Raw genomic sequence first — 24,477 nt, 5'->3', positions numbered from 1 at the left:
TGGAGATAAGCGGTCTTGCAAAGACCATGTTTTTCAGTGTTGCGTGTGTGAATGTGAAAGAGAAAAGGCGATGAGAGAGACCGACTTCTTTCCTTACTAGAAAACTCATCAAGTTCACATTTGATAGCATTCATTTGTGGTATCACTAATGTGTTATTATTACTCTAGAAAAACTCGTCCATGCTTTCAGTTGGGTACAAAATATACCATTAATCTTCACAATGCTTCCCAAATACAAATATAAAGTATTTCACACATGATCAGCTTTCTGGTGTTCTTCCTAACGTAACTGAACCATTAAAATCAGCTTGCTTTAGATTCTATGGGATATTTTCCCATGACAACTTGCCTGGAACCTGCTACGTGTGTTTCCCCCTCCCGCATCTCCATCTCGCCCAGTAAGTGCTGGGTTACACTCCAGAGCCCTCCACCCACCAACAACTCTGAACAGGATTAAGGCTATGGATGGAATGCTGTTTGGTAGGACTGGTAAAACTACAGTTACATCAACATAAAATGAGGAGATAACCGTTTCCAGTTATCTGACAAACTGTGAAGTTAAATAAACAGCAGATCTGGCCAAGCATTTTGAACGCAAGTTGATGTTAGAGAAGCAAAGAAACCACACTTATTCAGTGTGTTGTGCCCTGACCAATGGTTGGACAACATTGAAGTAAAAAATTAAACCTTTTAATTCAATTTAAAATGTTAATTTAATCATTTAATTAAACTCTTTGGCAGAGTTTTCTCCAGAAAACTTGCTAACCCTAGTGGGAGGGGTGCTAGGGCAGTCATCCAATGGCCCACCATGATTTTTAGATTTTTTTTAAATTTTCAAGTTGACAGGAAATCTGAAAATATCACTAGGTAATTATGTGTTATTGGAAGACATTAACAATACCTAAGTACTAACTATGAAGTCTTAAAAAAGGCAAACATTAAAAAGCCTAAATAAACAAACCAGCAATGCTTAGCCTATTGGGAGCCTGGTGGCCCGCCAGGCTTATAATACACTGGGGGAAACCCAGCTTTGGTGTAGAAGTTTGTACAGTAGGAAGTCTCAAAGTTACCCTGCATCAGTGAGATTTAAAAACCAACTCTGAGGAAGGATGAAGAAATTACGTATTTATAAGTGAACTTTATTTTCAACGGCATGTCCATACATGTTTCAGATGATCATAGAGCAAGACTTTTCACAAACAGCAGTAAATGAGTGCAACTAAGCTGCTTAAAGTGGTAAAGGTGTGATTATATAGTGAAGGGCAAGAGTGTCCAAAGTCTGCCTCCTAATCCTTGCGAATACCAGGAGGTTCACTGTTTAGTGATTTTTATTCCAGCAATTCCCATGGTGCAAATGACATGGTTTTAATTCCTATGGCAATGTAACGTGCTATTTAAGAAAAGTCTGAACTTAAATATATAATTTGTGGTGCATCTGAACAGATGTAATGTCCAGTCAGTGCATTGGTGTTCAAGTCCAGTCCTCAAGAACTGTTATCAACTTTTAGTAGCTATAGAGGACTGGAGTTGGGAACCCATGGTCTAAAACCATGAAAGGGAGAGACTGAACTAAAAATGACAATCACCAACATTTAGAAACATTAAATCAAAATCTAAATTACTTTAGCCTTGTGCTGAAGACTTTGGGTACCACGCCTGGATTCCACTTTAGACAACTCTTTTTTTTTTTTTTTACACTAATGGTGAGCAATTCAATCAATAAAGAACTGTCATATCACTCTGCAGCTTTGAAACCCACTGCTCATTATTTTACAGTGTCTCCTTTACTCCTTTGCAACCTGTAAGCCAGTCTAGCTTTAAACTGTGAAGTGTAACTATGAGAAATTCAAATGCAAAACATTTGCGTGTGCACAAAAGGTGGCATGCTGGAATTAGTCATCTCTATTTGTAGAGCAGCTTATATCCAGACATTTTTCTTATCCTAAAAAGGTTTCATGCTTTTTCTAGATAATTATGCTTTTCTACTCTGGTAGGTTTTTTTACTCTATGTAAAAATACACGACTATCTTTGGTGGTAAGAAAATTATTTCCATTGAAACTTGAAGGGCGTTATGAAAAGCACAACTGCATGAATAGACAACCTTGGTTCAAGTTGGGCAAAAATATATTTTCAACAAATGTGGTAGAGCTGCACTTTCAATAAGAATAACATGAAAAAATGCATGCTGCAATAAACAATAATATAGTTCTTAAACAACTGCTATTGTGCAGTTGTTCAAGATTATTTATATTGTGATGTGAAGATAAATGAAAACTTGTCATTAAAGACAAAACTGGGATGCAGAGGCTCCATCAAGTATGCAGTAATGAGTCCTAGTTTCTCTTGTAGTCTCAAAATTCTTACTACGAGTGGCTAGCTAACCACAGTAATCCAAAAACTCATGCAAAGAACCTACGTGAGGCTAATACCACTCAGTTTGATACTGATTATTACTCTTTTACAAAGTGAGGTAAATTTATTTCCTCCTAAAATCATGTGACTGAGATAACATTCTCACAGCTGAAATGTTTTGGATTAACAATAGAACACCTCCTGCTCAGTGTTGCATCCTGCTGTTTATTTTGATCCATCCATTTCACTGGAGCACATTCTGGACATGTCACCTGCCCATCACAGGGCAATGGAGATACAAACAGGACAAGCAACCGCACACACATTTTAAATATCTGCCTAAGGGCAATTTAGAGGTTCCAATTTAGCCAACAGACAATGTTTCAGGGGTGTGGGAGGAAACCACAGCACCCAGCAAGAACATGCAACTCCACAGAGATAGGAAATAATGGTCACAACTGTCCCACCACGCATTCAAGTGATATTTTTGATATCACTTGTCACAAAACTGAAGTAAGTCAATGTGCTGCATAGAGGTGTGCTTAAAGTAAATATATTGCACTGAATCCATAGCTGCAATTTTCAACACAACTTTCAATTTTGGTCTTTTGATACTGATAACTGGTGGTGTTAAAGTAAACAACCAAAAAAAAAAAATCTTTAGCATGGCACAAGTCTAATATTAATTGGAGTAAGAAAAAAAAGTGATTTTACCACTTTTCCCACACAACACCCAATAAAAGCACAGAAATAGAAGTCAAGAAGCAGCTCAGTGCTAAAATCTAATAAGAGCCAATGATATGTCTGAACTAAAACTTGAATAGTGTGCTCCAAATAACACCTGCAGAGCAGCCTCTCTGTTTTTCCCCCACTGATGATTGGCTAGTACTTCTAATGAGAGCTGGAGAGAAAGAGGAAACAAGGCAAAAATAAGAGTTAAAGAACAAAGTGGGTGGATAGTAGAGTATACTATATGTAAGGCAAGCAGACCTGGGAATTGAAACAAACGAGCCAGGCATTGCTTCCCTTCCTGCAGCCACTGAGGGCAAATTACACTGACAGACACTCTGTAACCTTTATCAATGCCTAAATAAGGTCGATGTATGAGGTAAATATGCAGCATCGATGCTCAATGCAGCTAACTGCTTTCGTGGATGTCTGTTACTGTAAAATGTCAACACAATAATGTCCATGCTTCTCTCAGATAATGGGGCATAAGACAGTAAGAAAAATGGCTGCAGCAGATTAGAAGTGTTGCCATGACACCCAAGAGAGCATTTGCAGATGGCAAAAACAGCTCCACTATGATACATTAAATAAAAAGGTAAAGAGGGGAATATATGGAATCAAACTGTATAACCTTCACCATATGACATGATGCTGGAGCCTCCATAAGCATTTTGTTGTCATTTTAAATGGAAAAGCACCATTAAATATACCCAATATCCAAAGTTGATCAAACAATAAATAGCTCAAACACATCACTGTGGTATATTAGATATAGGAAGAGTAGAAGGAACAACTAGGTGCAATATATGACCACCCAAGTAAAATTCACACAAATTCAGCTTGTCCACCTGCTTGACAAATTTCAAGCAACAACAAAGACTGCTAACCATCATTAGTTTTATATGCAATATTCTTAATGTATAAATAGTATATGTTTACCAAAGAGTCGCATGAAGCCACAATTGCCTGGTACATGACATTTCTGTGCTTTCACAGAGACCGAATGTTTCATTGGGACAGTTACTCTAATTAATTGAATGAGTATTTAGTCAGCCATGATCTCATAAATAACGTCTGAAAGAAACAAAGCAAAAGAAAACAACAAAAATAGTTTGAAAACAAAGACGAATAGGTTTTCTATATTTCCACACAGTGGTGGGCACTGCTAACTAATGTTAGCTGCACTAATCGTATAACACCAATCACAATCATTAGTTCCGCTAAATACTAAAATACAACACCAACATGGTATTTATTGAAAAGTAATGCTAAAGCGATACATTTAAACCTTACTGATGTCCACCATGTGTCAATAACACAGTGTGTAGTTATAGCAACCTTAGCAAAAAATGCTAAAGACCTATTAGCATATTAAAAGAAGCGTGCCCACCACTGTGTCCATATGACTGACATAATTTCTTCAATTTCCAACCCTGTTAACCCCTCTGACAAGACTCAGTTTTACATAACCCAATTCTTTTAAATAATACCATCTGGTGCCTCAAGTATTCATGGAAACTTTTACCCCTGAACCAGTAATCAGAGTTGTCTCTAATGTTTGACTCAACATAGTGATTCAAATTAACGTCACATATTAGCAAATGATTTTTGAAATCACCCTTGCTGTAAGGTTTGCTGTCAAGAACAGGTGTGCCAGTGCCCACCACTGAGTGACTATAAATCTGCTCCAGTGCACAGTGAGTCATGCACACCTGAAAATTACAGACTGACTGACAGAGGCTGCAGTCGAGAGCTGAAAAGGACCGGTGACAAACGCTTTTGAAAAGAAGAGGCATAAAATAGAGCACAAGGTGATCAGAATGCATACACAGACATACATACTTGCATATACAAATATACATAGACATGAGAAACTCAGGACTGAAGCCCTGGCATTATCAATTACCTCAAGGTATTCTCTTTAAATTTCCAGACAGCAGACACCAAAATGAAGTCTTTGTGGCTTAATCAGTGTGTACTGTGCTCAAAATGGATGGTTCTCCATAACCTGTACTTAACAAAGATCTCCACCTTCTAATCACAGAACAAAGCATAAAATGACAGGACTAGAGCCCTCTGAATTAAAAGAAAAGTTCAAAACTAAAACTGAAAATCGATGGCATTTGTTTTTGTTGCTAAATCTCTGACAATTATACACCTGTTTCTCCACTCAGACATTACTACACGGACCGGTGAGTCAAGTCAAGTCACATCATGTTTGTATCAATGCTGACAAAACATGTTACGTTATGTCTCAATGGCTTTCACAATTTCATAAGAAAAAATATTTTCTGACCTTGCCTAGCAACCAACTCTGAGGATACAGGAAAAACTACTGTCAAAATGTGTCTGATTTTGACTGTAGAGGCAAGCCTTTTTCCAAAAAGGTGTTAAAACCACTATGTGCTTAGAAAAACAAAACAATGATAATCTAGGATATGGCTCAGGCAGTCAGTGAATACCTCTCTCTCCATCTCACAGCAATAACACAAGGGACCCAGTTAATGAGAAATGTTGCATCTCATTACTGCTTCTCACCAAGTCATCCTTCCCAGACTCTGCAATATTAGTGGATCTCAGGTTTCAGTTGGTTTAAAGTATGAGTCAGTGTGGAAGAGGAAGCATCAAATGTTTGAGTCGGTTTCAAACTTAGTTTAGTAATATAATAGTACATACCAGCCCTTTCAGCAAAATATGAACACGCATGATATTAGACATTGTGTTTATTCTTTTTTGTTACACAAAATCTAAGGGAAATAGAAGAGAGTTTTACCTTTCTTAAGTGTTATCAAACAATACTCAGGAGAGAGACATCAGAAATCACTTTAATGGTGAAACTACAAAACTCCCACATTCATTGAAGAAAATAATCAAAATGGATATTTTAAAGCAACTGCTAATTTGGGTAAATTAAATCTATGGGTGGGAGAAAGATCCTATATTAAGAACAAACCAGTACCACACATCATCCCTCTTAATTTCTGCTGTATAAATACGATGATGTGCAAAAATCCACTAGATATTTGCCCAAACTTTCCCCTGTTAGCTGTAAATGTGACAAACTATGATTTTCTCATTATCTCTAAAGGTCACTGTTAGATCACAGCAACATTTTTCTCAATATTAAAATAGACTTTTGCAATAAAAATAAGATTTTTAGCCAATCGAGACGCCATTGAGAACATAACCGTTTAAGTAAAAATGTGGAACAGTTGTAAGTTTTCCAGAAGCAGACAATCCTGTAACTTTAAATAAATTATGACAAAAACAATGCCTTAGTATATACAAGTGTTTTCAAAAAGATAATTTCAAATACAGATTACAAACAGTTATATATGGTATTATGAGCAAAATGTTGCAGGAAAAGTAATATGTTGTTATTGTGCTTAAATGTAAAAGTTCTGTTCTTGTTTCTAAATTTAAACTCATTTAAAAGACAGACAACTTTTCATCTGACAGCGTAAAGAAGCAAAGACACAATGGGGGAGATCAAGTAGAGAGAAGTAAAAAAACAAAGAATAAAATTTTAATTAAATTAATAAAAGACAGACTCAAACCTAATTCTCTTTGAAAACTGGCAGGCAGCAGGATGTCCGATTTGTGGTTTCAGCTCAAAGACTTCCACAGAGAAATTATAATTGTGTGCAAAGAAAAACATGATTTGTCGTTTTTCTTTTCTTCCCTCTGCAGACTTTGACAGTGAGGTGGGGTCCATGTTATGCCTCAGTGAAATGTGAGGGGGGGTTGAGAGCTCTGAATTTCGCTGCCGTCTTTCCTTCAAATGTGGAATTGTGGATATTGTTTTCTTTATTATTTCTGCTAATACAACCAACCTATGGAAGTAGTGGCAGGAGAAATAAAGCAAAGATTTAAGTGAGGAGAGGTGTTTGTGCGCCTGTGTATGCAGGTCCAAGCAGTGTCTTTGAAAGGTAGTAAATTTAAACTCACAAAACTGCTTTATATAAGTTATAAAACATTTATTATTGCATCAAGCTTTCTCTGTGCATATTTTAAACAGCAGCTAGGGGCAGGATGTGCTTTGCACCAGAGCCATCAGTCCATATGTCCACTTTGCATCACACCTCCATTTCAGCAGCAGCTTTTAACTGTCTCATTAGCCAACAGATGTTTTTGAAGCTCTGACTCACAAATATGCAACATCTCATTTCCATTTGTGAGTCATTTTTCAAAACCCAGTTTACAATTGAATTGCTGTTATTGTTGCTTGTGGTGTATCAAGACCTACTCCTTTTATTTTATATATATTGACATAAATGTTAGTTTTAGAAGTTTTTTTTTTTTTTAAACTTACATAAATGAGTTAAAAAGTGGTGCACCTTTGTTTGAAGGTGTCTGGATTTCTTGTCTGAATAAAAAGAAAAACAATTGTGTATATTTATAGATTTTTATCCCTAAAATCCAAACAGTTAGCATAACAGAGGTAGAAAATAAAATAAAAAACATTTTAACTTCAGCATTTATATTCAATTCTTACTGGTAGAGATCCATGCAGAGGTTTTTCTACATATGAAATAACTCGGTTGCTGATTTTCTTTTCTTTTTGTATAAGGTGTAATTTTTGTTTTTCCAAATCAGTAAATGTGCCATAAGTCAAAGTTGGTAAATGTTCCACAAACTGTATCAGAAGGAATTCAAAAGGAAACTGTAACAAGAGACAGTAACTAGAGAAAATAACTAACTACAGCTAGTTATTTTGGACCGGTTTTGGGACATTTTACCAAATTACTGAGGGAATGAGTTGAACAGGAGGCGCACTAAATTCTGTCTCAATCAGATATTGCAACTCTACGATGCACTGATGTACACAATCAATTTATTTACAAATAAACAAGTTTTTAAAGAAAAATGTGTGACAAATGAAGTGAATATCAATTTTTGTACCAACTTCAGAAGACTGAGGCTGAACAGATCACACCAAAGCTGCTAACTGCAACATCACTACACAATATGCATACCATGAAGAACTGATTGGAGTGTTAGCTGAATATTTTAGTATCACTCATCCAGGCTCTGTATGACTGAAATATATTTGGTGACACCAAAGTGAAGCAGTGTAAATTTTGCTCCAGCTCCCACACAACTGAGATAAAACTAAAACCACACTACCACCAACACTTTATCTGCGTGAAATTTGCTGTGATAGACAGGCAGCTACATGTCTTCTTTTAATCTAGCTGCAGTTTAGTTTATAATATAAACAAAGCAAACTGAAGATAAGAAAATAACTGTGAATTTTAAAGTGTAACTACGAGTTTTAGAACTACAGTAAGCAAACAAAATACTCTGAGCCCAACTGAATACGACTATGTTCGTCTGTTTTATGTGAATCTCACAGTTCATGTTAAGGTACTGTCAACTGATATCTAATCAAACTTAAAACGCTAAACATTGTGCTCCAAGTATCAGATAGTTCAGACAGAAGAATCTAGGCTACATGAGATCTATACAGCCAATTGCTTCATTGACAAGCTGATCAATTATTTATGTAAGCAGAGAAATTTTGAGAAGGGAGAGGAAAGCATGGTTGGAGGATAGGTACAATGATTTTCTCCCTCAGGCTTGTATTTTACATGCCAAAACCAGTGATGTAACTTTGTCACCTCGTAATTATTGCTGCTTTATCATTTCTGTGTTGTGAAAATGAGGATGTCCCTAATAACTTACAAAAAACAACAAAAATAGCCAAATATTTGTGCTGAGTTCAGTGAATGATCACAGCATGAAGTATTTTATGATATGTTGACTAGTTTTCTAGTTCTCTAGTCAACAGTGACTTATTTTTGCATTTGTTTCTGATGTTAAATCATTTATCTGTTTGTAAAGGTATTTTTTCAGTCATGTACAACAATCTTTTCAATGATTTCTGATTGCATTAGGGCTTTTTATACTCTTATTTTCCAAAAAGGTAATTTACAGTATGGCTCAGCAACATAGCAATTAGTAAACTGAGTCACAATCTGCTTTGGTCTCATTGTGGCAACAGATTGCCTCCTCCAACATAACAATGTGTGAGCCTGTACTTATCGGGTGTTACATGATCTGAAGTTTTTAGTCACAACGCACATCCCCAAAGAAAAATCTACTATATCAATTTTAATTTGTCTAGGTCTGCTGATGTAATCCAAGACATATTCTAAACTAATGATTTTTTTTTTATCTGCACATCTCCTCATGCCTTAACCACAGTAAGCAGAATGGTTAAAACAAAAAGAAACCATTAAAAGTGGCTAGATATCTAATAATAAAAATTCAGCTTTTTTTTCCTGCATATTTTTTTAAATTATGAAATAACAGAAATAAAGAGGTGCTTCAACCTACCGCTAACAATATTCCATCAAAACGTGTAATTTTTTCAATTAGTTACATTAGAGACTTCTAAACTAGTTTCAGATCCATTTCATCAACTAAAAAGACTCCTAAACAGACCAGCAGAGGTTCTGGTGCCAACTTGTTTAAATTTTGTTTTAAAACAATTTAAAAACTTCCGTCATTCGGCATTGCTAAAGCTACAGGCAGACTACAACTATAAAATAATGCAGAAAATTTATGTCATCGTTCACAACTTCTCCTTCTGTTCGATGACTGGCCTGGTTGAATTTCTTCCAGGGAAATCCAAGTCAATGGGAGAAAGTCAATACTGAGATGTAAAGAAAGATTTGAATTGCAGGCAATAGCCAGGCTACGAAAAACACAGTTTTAATTTGTACATTTTTTAAATTCAAATTGTGAAAAATTGGAATTCTAAGGTTTCTTAAAAAATTTAAAATCGTATCTCGTTTTTGCGCATCATCTCCTCTTGAGCTGAATGTGACTTTTCACCTCTTACAACACAGCTTAGAAGAAACTTTGGATTCAAAGTATTTTATAAGTCACCAAGAAAATTACATGGCATTTCAACTTTTCAAAATTTTTATAAGAGTGTATTATTACCCAGAATTCTAATCTAAAATATAGATGATTCATGATGAAACTCTCACACTATGATGAAGAATTATGGCTTCTAAAAGCAAGAATATTAAATATAAAACTTTTATGCCCGTTAAAATTGAAGTTACTTGGCTTTATGCAAAAACTTTGACCCTCCCTGCCCCTTTTCCTCCCAATCCATTCATAGCAAAAAGTGTCATTAAAATAGTATAGACAAATAGCAGAGTGTTTTACTCAGACAGCAGCACTGAAGCCACCTGATCATCTTTGAAAGCTGCCTCCGCACCACCACTATGAACCCTCTAATCTGTGCCAATCAGATGACGCTAAACAACCATTTGTTATGAATTGGACAGAAGTGCACGCCCCCTCCCCATTTCAACAACCGCTGTAGAGCTAAGCAAATAGCTGCGATGTAGCAAAAGCAGGCACAGCAGTCACGGTGACAGAAATAGAGTGGTGAATAACAGAGAAAAGGAACTGGTGTAATTAACATGGTGGCTGGAGGCTGATGCGCTGCAGAGAGAGAAAGAATGAAACAGAACAGAGGTTGTTGTTTTTTTGTTTTTTCAAAGGGATGTTAAATGTGCAGGAAAAAAGGATGAGGAAGTGATGAAGCATGATAATGAAGAGAAAATAATTCTGGGTAAAAAAACACTTTGATCCCATAAACAAAAAATGTTAGTTCCACTTGTACGCAGCCAATTCAAAAAATAAATATATTGAATTGTTTTAAATAAAAAAAACATTGTATAGAGCAATCTAATATGTACAAGCAAATATGTTGACATATAAGAACTTTACACTTTAGAATCTAAATCTGAATCCACTAATATTCTGCAAAATGTTGCATAACTCCTCAGAAATAAGGCAAGACAGTAGGAGAGACACACACCGAAATACAGATAATTGCTTGTTTTCCCAGAGAAAAAACTGCCTCAGTTCATCATGTTTGTCATGCTCAGCTCTATTATAATACTTTACTCCTTATTTATTTCTAATAGCCAATTTAGGATGCTTTTTAGTCCAAATCCTTAAAGCAAATGTAACTGGATAAACTGCAGAGAGAAAACCACTGATTATTGCCATTATGAGAGAGCTGCAGATTTCCAAAATGGTGCAGCATTGCGTGGGCAACAGTGAGCTGGAACAGGGCTGCACTATGAGCAGAGGGAGAAGGATTGAGAGCGAAAGCAGATCAGTCTTCTGTGCGAAGAGGACGATAAGCAGCAAAATGTTCAAGGTGGAACATAAAATAAACATTTCCAGACTTTGTTGTCTTAAGTTAAACATTTGAGTATTGGCATCTTGCAGCCTTAATTGAACACAGGATGGGTCTAAAACATAGAAACTGGAAACTAATTCAACAATTACAATGCAAGGTATTTAACTAATAAAATAATTAAAACAAATCGTTCTTCCGGTGATTACAAGAAGTCAATTTTTGTGGGCAAGTTTCATGCCAGCACTCATAAATCACTCAAGGTATCTTTGACACGGCAAGTTTAAGAAAAATAAATAAAAGGTTTCTGTGCAACACTAAACCGAAAGTGAAGAGTTTTCCAAGTATGTTCATATTCTGATAAATTAATACGTGCAGTGGAAAACTAACCTAACCAATGATACTCTACTTGTGTTGGCCCATCACATAAAATCATACATGTTAACACACTGAGCAATACATTATGCTAATCAAAAAGCTGAAGGAGTCAGAGTATTACCCTCTGGTGTCTTATTAAAATAATCCCAATCATCATATCACCTGCAAAAGGTGTTTAACTACGTTGGTGGTTTTAAGAAAAAATTAAGAGGACAAATTTTAAAAAGTGATTAAGTGTTTTTGTACTCTAAAAAAGCCACCATGAGGAAGCCATAAATATAATGTGTAGTGTGCCAGCATGTACTTTTGCCAAGGAAGTTGTCTCACATTCCAACAGGAAACACATCTAAGCCACTTCCTGCTTCCTCTGAGGAAGTCACAAGTCGGATAGGGCACCGGTGAGCCAGTCAGCCTCAAAGAATTAACTCTGGGTACGTGTGAATTTCCAAGACTACTAAAATAATCAGCTTAAGTGTTAAGGTATCTTAGCACTACTCTTCTGTTTTCCTAACACATCCTGTTTTCACTGAGAAACATGTGTGCATTGATTCAGTGTTTATCTTTGCTTTCAACTTTTGGTTGTTCTTTTATTACAAATGTTATACCCTGTATTTTTCTATTTACAGCTTCTGCCTTTTCTTAAAGCTCTACAGAGGTGAGCATCTTCAGTTTGTGGCCTTTGCAATAAAGACGTGATTTACCCACGCACAAGAAAAACCGAAAAGCAGAAAACATTTGGTTCTAATGGCTGTAGATGAAGGGGGGTGAAATCGAGGCAAATCTTGCTTTCTGTTTCACAGAGTTACTGCAAAGAGGGATGGAATTTATTATTCACTTAAAAACCTGTCTGAATTGCACCTAATTGCACAGTGTTCAAAATATTAGGCAAAGTTATTCTAAAGATCACTTGGCCAAACAAGTATGCCTGCATATTTATTATTTGTTTTATTTCACAAAGGAAAATAGCATTACTAAGCATACAAGTCAGCATGTATTGTCAAAAGGTTTGAAAAATAAATTAACTCAAACATTTCATTTTTTCAAATGCATCCCCTCTCTGGTGACCACAGTCATTACCCATGAGCTGGCAAAGGTGGCAACAGTCCTGAGTAAGATCTGACTCACAATGATGTACTAATTTGCTGGAAAACTGCAGGACAGCATTGACCCAAGGTTACACCGAGGCCACTGTCAACTCCTATACACAGTCGAATAAATTGCATCATTTGCACTGGGACTGCGGCTGACAGGTAGGCAAAGGTTTTTGCCCAATTACCGAAAGAAAGGGATGAAGCTGGATAAAGCGAACCACTAGATCGAGCCTAATGAGGACGTGGTATGATTGCTGTGGGACTCAATTGTGCCCACAACACAGCTATTCGATTGGTACAGAATGGCCAGAATTAAGTAGCAGAGCAAGTGACAGAGATACGGAGGGAGGGAGAGAGATAATGGAAGTGAGAAGGATTGATTCCTCACTCAATGTGAGAGTATGTGGGAGGATATGAGATGCTGCGACCAAAAGTGGGAAAGAGATAGATGCGCAAAAGTAAGTTCGTACTAGTCACTCCATCAAGTAAGTCATGTTCCACTCTTTTATAAAACATCTAACTATTTATAAAACTGTGGAACTGTGTGGAATGCAATGTACAACCTCCCATCAGTCCCTTATCAAGACTAAAAATGGAAGCAATCAAAGCAAGCTCAATTTGTTTACAAGCTGATGTTCAGTCACCAAAACACATTCATCACAAAAAGAAAGTGAAAAGCAACCTTAAAAGACGTATTTTATACATATTTCTTAAATTATCTGGGTAGTAAATCACATAGGTAATATCTGGTAGGGACTTTTCTTTATGAGTTTAGGTGTTCCACCTGAAAGGGGGAAACAGTTTTAAGTAAGAAGGCGCTGTCAACAGATGTACAAGAAATATGTTTGACTTGAAGTGGACACTGAAGAGATGTAAAGAAAATGGGTGACCTGCATAATGACCAATACCACACCGGTGCATGACCTCAGAGTCTAAAAGCATTGGATTGTGGGTCACATACAGTAAGATCATGATCTAATACTAGTCAACTTAAACACTAGGCAAAGTAAACTATGTGCTGAAGCAAATTATCATAGGCACAACAACAAAGAAATAAAGTTTGGACACCAGTGTTAATCATTTAATAATTCGACGCTCGTTTTGTTTGTGTCTTTGACTTGGGATGCTTGTCTGGAAAAGACCAAACCTGCTAAGTGACTGCTTTGTAGAAAAAGAATAGATAGACCAGGACTGCATGGGAACATTGTGCCCCAAGAGTGTGCAGAACGCCATCACGACTCGAGTAATTTGCTTAGTAGGCCGTACACCTTCACCGCATGAACAGATGTGGACACAAACACTGGATACTGCTTCGCACATGTTCAGATGTGTGTTTACCTACGGTGGCTCGCTCACTCTCCTCTTGACTATTTAGTTCCTAGATTATGAGTCTGGTGTAGTGTATGTGTAGATGTAAACCTAATATGCATATACTAGTGTATAGGTGGAGTAAGGTGTCTCCATTTAAAAGCAAATACAATTTAAAAAAAATATTATACTGTATATGTCTGTTTGTATTGAAAAGAAAAATGTTGTTGGTGATAAATGTTGGTGATGTATTGGTGATAAATTCTGGCTTGTGTAAAGCATTTTATTAAACCTCCATGTCCTCCCTGTTGCCTATAAGTTCAGATGATTAAAAAAATAAAATAAAATAAAAATTTATATTTGATATTTTTGTAATATCAAAAGCTAGATACAAAAAATGTCAATTTGCATTTGACAAAAAGTGATTTCTGTGTAGGACATGCATAAATATTTAGTACATTTGCTTTTCAAAGCTCAAATGATCTTAGTGTTTTTTTAAAAAACAAAATCCTCGTATTCTATCCACCCCTCTTTTGCTGCTAATTTGTTCCCACTGTCTTCCAGTTACATCCTTGTCTAATTATAAGCCATTCTCCCATTTCCATTATCATCATCTTCTCCTCCCTGGTGTTTTTCTTTAACCCTTCTTAGAGTTTTTCGTTTTTTCTCCTCCCTTATTCCCCCTTATACATGTGTGAAGATAGCAGTTTTTGTATCTGTGTGTGTGTCAGTCTGTGTGGGAGGTGAACAGCATTGCTGGCTGGAGGAGGAGGTAAGAGAGAAAGAAAAAGAAGCGAGAGAAATACGGAGGGAGAGGGAAGCAAAGAATTTACTGGAACAAAACATGCTGTTTCAAACTCATAGATAAGAGCCGCCTACTCACTAGTTTCACTTCAAAGCAAATTAGTCTGTGTTTTTGTTTTATATGATATATTGTCACTGGTATTTAGTTATTACCATTAGTTTTTTGTATTATTTTAGCCCCCTATGGAGCTACTCAGCAATAACCTCACTTTCATCTATAAGTGCACAACTTGATTATTATTTATATCCTTCTAATGTCAGACATATGTTCAACCAAAATGTAAGAAAAACAGTTGTAAAAAGTTTTGGAATGATTTGGAATCAAGAATATTTTTTGTCTAAATTGCTGCATGTGGATTTTAAGATAAAAAGCAATAAAACCTATCACAAACTTTGTGCCTTTGTGTCCATTGAACTGACTGAAGTATGAGAAAATGCATTCCCTGTTATGTATGACTAAAAGATATTAGGCTATTGGGTTAGCCACTTATAATATTGTTGAATATTATGGTAAAGATATCAGTCACAATAAAAACACATTTCTTTCTTCTCTTTATTATAATGTTTCCAACCCTCTCAGTGGCCTGTTGCCATGATCTGTGTCTACTGCAGTAAAACTCAATCCAACTGACTGAATACATTATTGACATTCAAAAAATTAGTTTATAGCACTCAGATTATAAAAGGTTAAGAAATACTTGTCTCATGTCGAGCTCTCTCTCTCTCTTTAAGACAAAGTGCAACAGAAAAAATTCCCATCTTTAGAATATATTAGCACATGTTAATATTAACTTCAAAAACAAAGAATCAGAATCCCACCAATTCCAGTGACGCAAGTTAAATACTCACCAGCTCAGTTTATCACTACAGCCAGGAATTCACATTGAATATCTCAAAGTGTGATGGCAAACCTAAAATAAAAAGAGATAGACTTTAACACAAAGAATGTGTAGTAATAAAACTGAAACTCTATAACTCCAAATAAGTCATTCATTCAGTAAATAAAATATTAAAAACTAAACCCCTCAAATGAATGACATGGTAAAAAATGTGCTAGTGTTAAGAGCACACCAAAGTTAAAAAATAAACCAAAGCATGATTCCAGCCACTATGTGCATTTATCTTTGGAACATTTACTTACTTTTGACTTTTCAAAGATCTCATGAAAAAGATCTGGTCAAAAATGGATTCTGCCCAGTTTCAGTAATTCTACGTGTCAATTGCAATAAAATTGTCAGCACAATTTCAAGAATCTCAGGACAAAGTATGACGAGAAACTAGGCAGAAAGTGAAAACTCAGCAGCTTTGGCCATCTTTCTGAGAGAATCTCACGCACTATTTTAAACTGAGATTTGGTATTCATTCATTCAATTTAAATTAATAGAATAGTTTTCTTTTTTTTAAGGTGTTACAGCAACCTTTTTATTATAATGAGTTCTAAAAGCCTCTGGGAAAATGACAGTGCTAATTTTAATGTCTCTCTCGACATGGTAGTAATTCCAGTTCAAGGACCATCACAGACACTAACAAGACCTTAAAAATCATCATGTCTGTAATGAAGCACAAGCTTTAATTGACTTAGCCTAATGAATTACACCCATTAGAGTAGCTACAGAAGTGATCTACATGCATAATCCCCATTGCCACCACTTATAGAAGGATGTCAGAAAAGTGGGTGACAAGTAAAATCCTAAAACAAATGGTACAGTTAGTTAAAGGCTATAAAAAGTGTAGCATCGACAGCTCAAATCAATCCTCTGGCACGGACTTTCAGGCATACACATACGCAGCGATGCACACATATTTAATTTCCTCTCCACTCTGGCTGGATTTCCTGGAGGACCAAGGCTGCGGAAGCTGCCAGCTCTACACACTGCAGAAAAACTTGTCATGAGTTCCATCTGTGTGGTGTTGTGAGTCCACTTGACGTGACTTTAAATGCGATTGGTGTTTGGAAATCTTCTGATAGATAAAAAATGTAGCTACAGTATTCTCACGCCACTGTGGTTTGACAAACACAACCTAAGCAACCTAATATTACATTCAAGAATTATATCTGAGAGTTGGAATTTCAAAAATCAAATTATGCAAAATGTTTCACATTTAATCAGAAACAATCAAATTCATCCATAATTAATTCCAAGCTCTTCTGAGAAATTAAAAAGATGTGCAACACTTGAGCATGATGAATCTGCTAAACTACTGGAAACAAAACTATTTTTACACTCGTATGCAACTACCAATACATTAAAGTCCAAGATTTTGGGGTTGGATGTGTATTTTGAACAAGAACTTCACTTGTAATTTAGAAGAAACTTCATAAAGAAATTGTGATTTAGTGAACCTACTACCTTTAAGTAGTAAATATCCTATCTTAGATTTTTCATTTGGGAATGCACATACCATTGACAAAATGGTAAAGAATAGTTTCAAACAGCACTTATCCCTTTTATTATGAAAATGATACTGCAAACAGTGAATATGTTTGCTGTTATTTTACAGCGATTTAGAAAGCGTGTGATGCAGAGAGACACTTCGATTTGTAATGAGACAGCACAAGGCAGCTCATTCAGATGTGTTGTTGACTCATTCAGATACCAGCAAAGGATTTCTGCAGAGGTGGTATTTAATTAGCGTTGTCTGATAAGCCTGATCAGAATAACAGATATATTTTCTCTTATGATCAGTCACTAATGGAGGAACAGTTTCTACATACTTGTATATAATAATGATACAGTGAATGCACTTCACCATGTGGTAACTTTCATGCTTAATCCATGAGGTCAGCCTTTTCCTTTACCAATTATTTTATGAAGCATGAAGAATAAGCAGGGTTAGTGTTGAATTTTGTAAATATTATTCGAAAAAACAGTGAAGGGTTTTGCAACATGCTCAAACAAAGAAAAAAAATAAATTCTGGCTTATCCTGCTGGCATTCCAGTCAAACCTTATTACATCAACTCTGCAGTCGTTTTAACCAGTTCTGAGTATAAACTAGTCATCTTCTTTATCTCTCCATTCATCACGCTATTAGTGAACACAGCTGACCTGGACCTTGGACCTCGTTTCATTTCTGCAGTTTGGCATTCACCCTAATGAGGCTTGCTAATAGTCCTTTCATGTCTGCCTGAAAGGAAGCAAACTGTTCAAACTGGAGCAGATATGCGGGTCTGAGGAAAACCAGAACCTGAGCCAAGTATACTAAAAAGATCTGTGACTAATCATATTGATTTCTTCTTTATGTTGCCAATTTTTCCATGGATTAGTTTATTTATGTGGTTTTTTCCTTTCGTTTCTATATTTCCAGTGCAATCTAGACAATACAAACAATGTTTTCACAGCACCAACTTCATTAAGCTGTAGCTTGGCAGTAATAGATCTAAACATTATCAAGCAATAGTAACTATTGTTAGTGAGCTCTAAAGACATTGATCACAGCAAGAGTCATAACTACAGACACAAAGTACTCATTCTAGTTAAGGTATTCACATTATACTAAAAGGTTAATAAAAAAATTAGTGTTTTGAAAGCCTCTCCAAAGAAATTTTCAGGTTATTTGTAGTCTGACTTGTCGATTGTATTTTTTTCAAAATAACTAACGCATAATAAGATTGAAGTATTTTTTGCATAGCTGTTATGCATTACAATACTAAACTCTAAAGTGTATCAAAGTGTATGTTTTTTTCTTACGAGTTTGTAGACTCAAAATAGTTGGAGTTTTGATGCATCTAAAATAGGAGTAAAAAAAGAACATTTTTCAGTTTTTGACCTTTGACCACAAGGATAAGATTCCTAATTCTCATCTCAGTCTTCTTCGTAATTAGGAAATCAAAGCTACCATATAATCTTTTTCATTTATTCAGCGAAGTGGATGAAATATAAAAAACATTTGAAATCCTGAAAGTTGCATTAATAAAATTTAGGGCTGTTATAAACGAATATATTAGTAATCGAGTAATCTATCGATTATTCTTACGATTAATCGAGTAATCGGATTTTAAAAAAAAAGATAAAACATTGGTAAATCTAACAAAACAGCAGGGCTACTATCGCATATCAACATTAGTCCAATTTTTCATATTTGAGCTTCCCTAACAATAACTTTTCTGTAGGTTAAAAAACTAACCTGTGACAATAATAGCTCACTTTCTAAGTTAACCTGAAGAAAAGTTAGGAGAAAAGCTGCCGTACTCCAGGCATTGCGCCAGTTATTTTAAGGATGCTTATTGGTCCCCCGAAAAATGAGAAAAACCTAGACATTATCATCAATCAAGAAAATCCTCCCAAGCCAAACTTGAAAACTGGACGTTATGCTGCTAACTCTTAGCTTTCGTCAACAACTCAGGCGGAAGTGAGAGCGCTGGGCAACGCAAGTAATAACCCGGCCGGAACACGGTGCATTAAATAATAAAATATAACTTAACGAAGCTTGGAGGCAGATACATTTTTCTCGAGGAATTTTAATAATCCCTCGAGGTATTCGAATCACTCGAGGAATCGTTTCAGCCCTAATGAAATTTGTACTGGGAAAAGCAAACTTTTGGAGTCTGTTTCAAAGACAAGAGTGTAAAAAGACAAAATTGAAGAAAGATGAAGACCGATGGAGAAAAAAATAAAGGAAGACAGACATGAGGAAAGATGTCAGAAGAGTAAAACCTTATATGAACTGGTAGAGAGTGCTTATCTTGAGTCTAGGTTTATCCAGATCCTTTATCACCAGCCTTTGTTTACATCAGACATCTAAAAGCCTTTTCAACATTCAACTTTACACTGCCTTCCATTTTTGCATTTTGGCGTTAAAAGAGACAACGAAGAAGTGTGAAAAAGTATTTTCTTCCCTTGCTTCTATTTTTGCAATTTGACACTGTTACAATTCAAATAATTTAAAAAGTTCAATATTTCTATATAAAATATGAGTTTCATTTTCTGAAACGAGTGACAAAAAACATTAAACTTTTTATGATATTAATTTTTAATATGTGCTTGTAAATGTTTCAGACAAAACCAATTGAATAACTTTAATCAATCCAAACAGTGGTTTTAATAGGATGATTAAATGAAAAGAAGCCATCCTAACCAATCTGAACTTTGACTAGGCCACTCTAAAGCCTTTATTTGTTTTTATTTGAACCATTAAGTTTAGGTAGGTAGGTAGGTCTGTAGATCTGCTTTGGACTGCATAATATTTAATATTTTCCCAAGTATTTAGGATTATCGAGATGCAATTTGCAACATGTGTGGCAGAAATTTGTGTTCTCTTTGGTCAGTTGCTTTCACCTTGGAACGCTCCCAGGGACGCCCTATTTGCCCGTTAGCTGACTTTTGGATTGTAGCCAATGATCTGTTGGAGTAATTTCAGTAGACCGGCCACTTGGAAGGATCCATGTTTTTGATTTTTGCAAATCACGACGGTGGTTCAATGATGTTCCAAAGCATGAGAATTGGTTTATTTGTTAAAAGATGTCAAAGACTAGCATGTTCTATTGAGGTGGTATCCAAGATAAGTTGTCCAGATACATTTAGTAAATCAAAGTAGACTGATAAAAAAAACAAAAACCTCCTTGTTAAATTAACAAATTTGCAAAGTTGGTTTGGAAAGCTCATCTTACTTCATTTTAAAAAAAGTTATTTTTATATACAATTACCTAGGAAGCAGCTTGACACAAATCATCTTTTTTTTTTTATTCATATAGAGCCTTGGCTTATAAAAAAGGTCATAAAGCAGACAATGAACAAGAAAGCAGAAGAAAATTTAAATGCTTTTCTTCCCAGCATACGATCAGACGATCCCTGATATTCATGGGATCATCCACTGATTCGGTAAGACAAACCTTGTACAAAGCGGTAGCGGGGAATATTTGTTTCCAATCATTTTAAAAGATTTCTTTAGCATGCAATAAAAAGCTGTGTCAATGGTTGCATGAGATATTTATTGGTTATACCAGCTTCTTAAACACAGACTGACGCCTAGTAGAAAATAGACAAGATATGAAATGCCTTTCGCACAGAAACAGTCCTTCCTATTCTGACATTAAGAAAAATAATTCCTGCTGTGAATCAGACAATGGACTATTGCTGTTCAAGACTACTGGCTTTTACATTTTTAGTAAAAGAAACTTTATTTTTTTAAAAATCAGGAACCACTGAAATACACTTGAATTTTTCTTACATATCTAATAAAACACATGCACAATTCTTGCTACGAGTGTGATTAGGTTCTCACTTCCTGTCTAGATGGGAAACATTTGAGCAAAAAAGAGTAATTATCACCTTTCAAGAGATTCCCATGTTACCTACTCAACCTCTGCTTGAACTCCAAAGCTCGGCCGTCAATGATTTACAAATGCCAAGACTGTAAAAAGAACAGTTCCAGTACAAAGTTGTAAAATCAACACCTTTTATTAAATAACCCATAAAAATACCAACCTAATAACCCATATGTAAAGAATGAGCCTCATTACAGAAGCAGGGAGAAAGGCGTCACTATACGGAGGGAGGAAGAGAGTGTAATGTGGAAAGCCCCGTGAAGGTTTCTGGAGGGGGGGGGATCGGAAAACTCACGGTGCATCAAAATCTCTGCAGATCCCCTTTTCAAAGCCATTTCAAGACAGCAGGAGCAGCTTTGTTCCTCTGCCACCTAGCTTCACTTTCTGCCCACTTTCAGCCCAAATTCATTATTTTAGGCACGGCTCCCTATCTCCGCTAAGTCTCAGCTGTCTGCTCTTCACATTCCTCAGCCATAAGTCGCAGTTTTCTTCCCTCACATGCTGGAAAACAGGAACACGGGCTGGCAGAGAGTCACTGTATCAAATTCGTTTGTTGGTTAAACCTTTTCAAAAGTGGAGCTTGGATTAGACATGTTTTAACTGCAGCTGGTGTTCACAAAATCCAGACCAACTCTTGCTTGCGTTGGCATTCAGTATTAATCGACAAGCCAAAGAATATTTTGAAGTTCACCCAAGGGACACATAAGTTTTAAATTTCAGAGTACGTTTACAACCACTAAACCGTCTTCTTACAAAAGATGACAGAATAATACAAGCTTTCAAAAAATTTAGAAGGTGTAAACTTGTGATAACGTCAAATATTTAAACGACATGGAAAAGACGACAAATATTAATAAAAACAAATGTGTGTGTGTGTGTGTGTGTGTGTTCCAGAGAAGCCTGGGAATCATCTGCACAGAGGAGAATTGAGAAAATGTGGCATGTAGGAAAAGCATGCAAGTAGCAGATCATCTGCTATGACTGTAAATCACACTAGTGCTGAAATCTACAAGCAGGGCAGAGAGAGAGAAGAATGAGAAACAGAAAGGAGGAACCAATGTGTTTTAGACTGTAGCAGCATTCAAAGGCTATTGTTAACGTTGATAATATTGGCATCTCACCTCGGTGTCTTATAACTGTGGCCTAAACCAATGGGAAATTAAATGAAAAACATTTGACTGTCAGTGTGGCTCTCTCAATAATTCAAGTCATATAGAAATAGCTGTACAGCTTTGGGCTTCAAAAATCCTACATCCTGATTCTGTTTACGTGCAAATTTGCTTTGCTAAATGCAAGGCTAAAACTAGACTGACAAATTATTAATCCATCTTGTAAAATATTTCTGTGCTGATTCTACGTGGACAACAACACAGAGTTGTCCTACTTCAAAAAAAAAAAAAGAAAAGAAAAAAAAAATCAAAAAAACGTAATCAATCTTTAAATTGGACTGCGCAGTTCCCCAGCACATCAGCAGCTGTCTAGACAGAGAATGTAGTGCAGGTCATGTAAGACACAGAGGAAGTGAAAACCAAGTAAATGTGGAAAATGCAGTTTCACAGCCTGTAAAGAAGGTTTCCAAACCGTGCACATGAAATATTCTGTGGCTTTTGATAAATTAGCCTAGCAAAGGAGTTTAGCTTAGTCAGGAACTTCAAAAGGATTCATTTAAAAATGTCTATCAAATCCGAAAGAGACTTTATCAGCAGCATCAACACCAGATTTAGTTCAATTAAGATGATTTGTGGCTAAGTAAGAGGATAAAAAATATATATGTAGGATAAACACTTACACAAAATATTTCATCAAAGAAACTGCTACAGATAGACACCAAGACAGATGGTGGAAAAAGTAAATGCTAAAGATATAAATAAGTCCAAATCTGAGTTCACAAGTTCATCTGGAAACTCTTTTCTCTTCTCTTTACTTCCCCCATCTCAACTCTAAGATGTACAGTATGTTCAGCTTCCACCGAAGAGGCAAACGGCACAAATATCAAAGATTACAGCTTTCTGTGAAGTGTGTGTCCGCTTCCGTGTGCCAAGTGCCCATCCATGAAGGCTGATTTCCATAAGCTACCTGCACCTGATGTAGACATTTCAAAGCATTACCATTTAGTCTCTGTGATCAAAGCTTCACCACAGAAGAGTCTCTGCTTTTCAGCACCTCTGTCTAACCACAGTTTGTTAAAGTGAAAACCTCAACTGCTATTTTGAGAGTCAGCTGGTCTGTGGGGACCCTGTTGGGATCCAACCGTGTGGTAAAAACTTGATAATGAAAGCTATAAATCACAGTTCCCACATATCAAGCCTCAGACCTAATAAAACTGGAGTCCACAAGAGCCTTATACCAAAATAAAAACAAGAAGAAAAAAAACCAAAAGAAACTGCAGCTTTCCATTTTATTTTCTTTACAACAGTTCACACCATAAACCACAGCAGTAACAGACGTAGCAGTGCCAGGTTGCAATAAGGGCTCTTTGGCTCTTGTCTAGCCTGGGACAAGATCTCCAAGGTGACATGGAGTAGAACAGCAACCTAATAAAAAGATGGGGGTTTTCTCTTCTAAAAACACCTTGCCAGTTTCAAGTATGATCTAGTCTACCTATACATTGGGACGGAGATTGTAATTTAATTCTGTGTAATTACATAGACATAGATTTTAACAAGCAAATGTATTGCTTTTTTTGGGAGGGGGAGGGTGGGTTAAACATGCTAGAGTCCCGAGCCGGAACATTAATATTGTGTTTCCAGTACACCTGTAAATCTGATGCACAAGCAACAGGAATGGACTACGAAGCTGCTTTTCTTGGTTCATGGGGGGTTGAATTGAAAATGTTGGTTATTTTGTTTATATACGATTCATTACAGAACCTTCAATTAACTCATTAAAACATTTTAATTGAGTTTCACCACTAATATACATAAACTATGCCAAACTATGCCCACAATACATATTTTGCACGACTACCAGTCACCCTGCAAACTTTGCTAGCTGTACAATGAGAAACTTGATTAACTATATCATAAAACTTATCTTTTCTTTCTCACAAAGTCATTAACACCACACTAAGAGTTTTAGCATCTCATTCACTTATAATATACATTAAGTATGAGCACAGGGCAAGGAAAGTTTATCTAACAGACCAAATATGTAATCAGCATGCAAAACTGATTTGTATGGTGATTTGATAAAATTTTACAGCTCTTAATTAATCCAAAATATGCTCTTTTAGAAGCAATCAAAAATGCCACTTTCTAAACCAGAGCACATTTCTGCACGTGTAATGTAATCTCTCCAGTTACCCAATTTCTAGCTGCACCACAAGTATAGGATCATGCATACAACTGGTATTTCTGGAGTATAGTGTTAGCTAGAAAT

The 24,477-nt window shown here is 36.0% G+C and overlaps 1 protein-coding gene across 6 annotated transcripts in view; it reads right to left on the bottom strand.

Annotated features, from left to right (window-relative positions):
* Positions 1–24,477, bottom strand: part of sipa1l1 (signal-induced proliferation-associated 1 like 1) — an 80,253-nt gene that overhangs the window by 42,258 nt on the left and 13,518 nt on the right. For 4 of the 6 annotated variants that reach the window (XM_028039921.1, XM_028039917.1, XM_028039922.1 and 1 more), the window contains exon 2: positions 15,683–15,744. The exons of 1 other annotated variant lie outside the window; for it this stretch is intronic. The gene's annotated coding sequence lies outside the window, so the exon portion shown is untranslated. Of the gene's footprint in view, positions 1–4,988; positions 5,010–15,682; positions 15,745–24,477 lie in introns of those variants that run through there. One more of the 6 variants, XM_028039919.1, reaches the window with a different exon arrangement.

Source organism: Xiphophorus couchianus, chromosome 15, assembly GCF_001444195.1.
Source record: "Xiphophorus couchianus chromosome 15, X_couchianus-1.0, whole genome shotgun sequence".
NCBI classification, from domain to species: Eukaryota; Metazoa; Chordata; class Actinopteri; order Cyprinodontiformes; family Poeciliidae; genus Xiphophorus; species Xiphophorus couchianus.
This window is presented reverse-complemented; position numbering and strand designations above follow the sequence as displayed.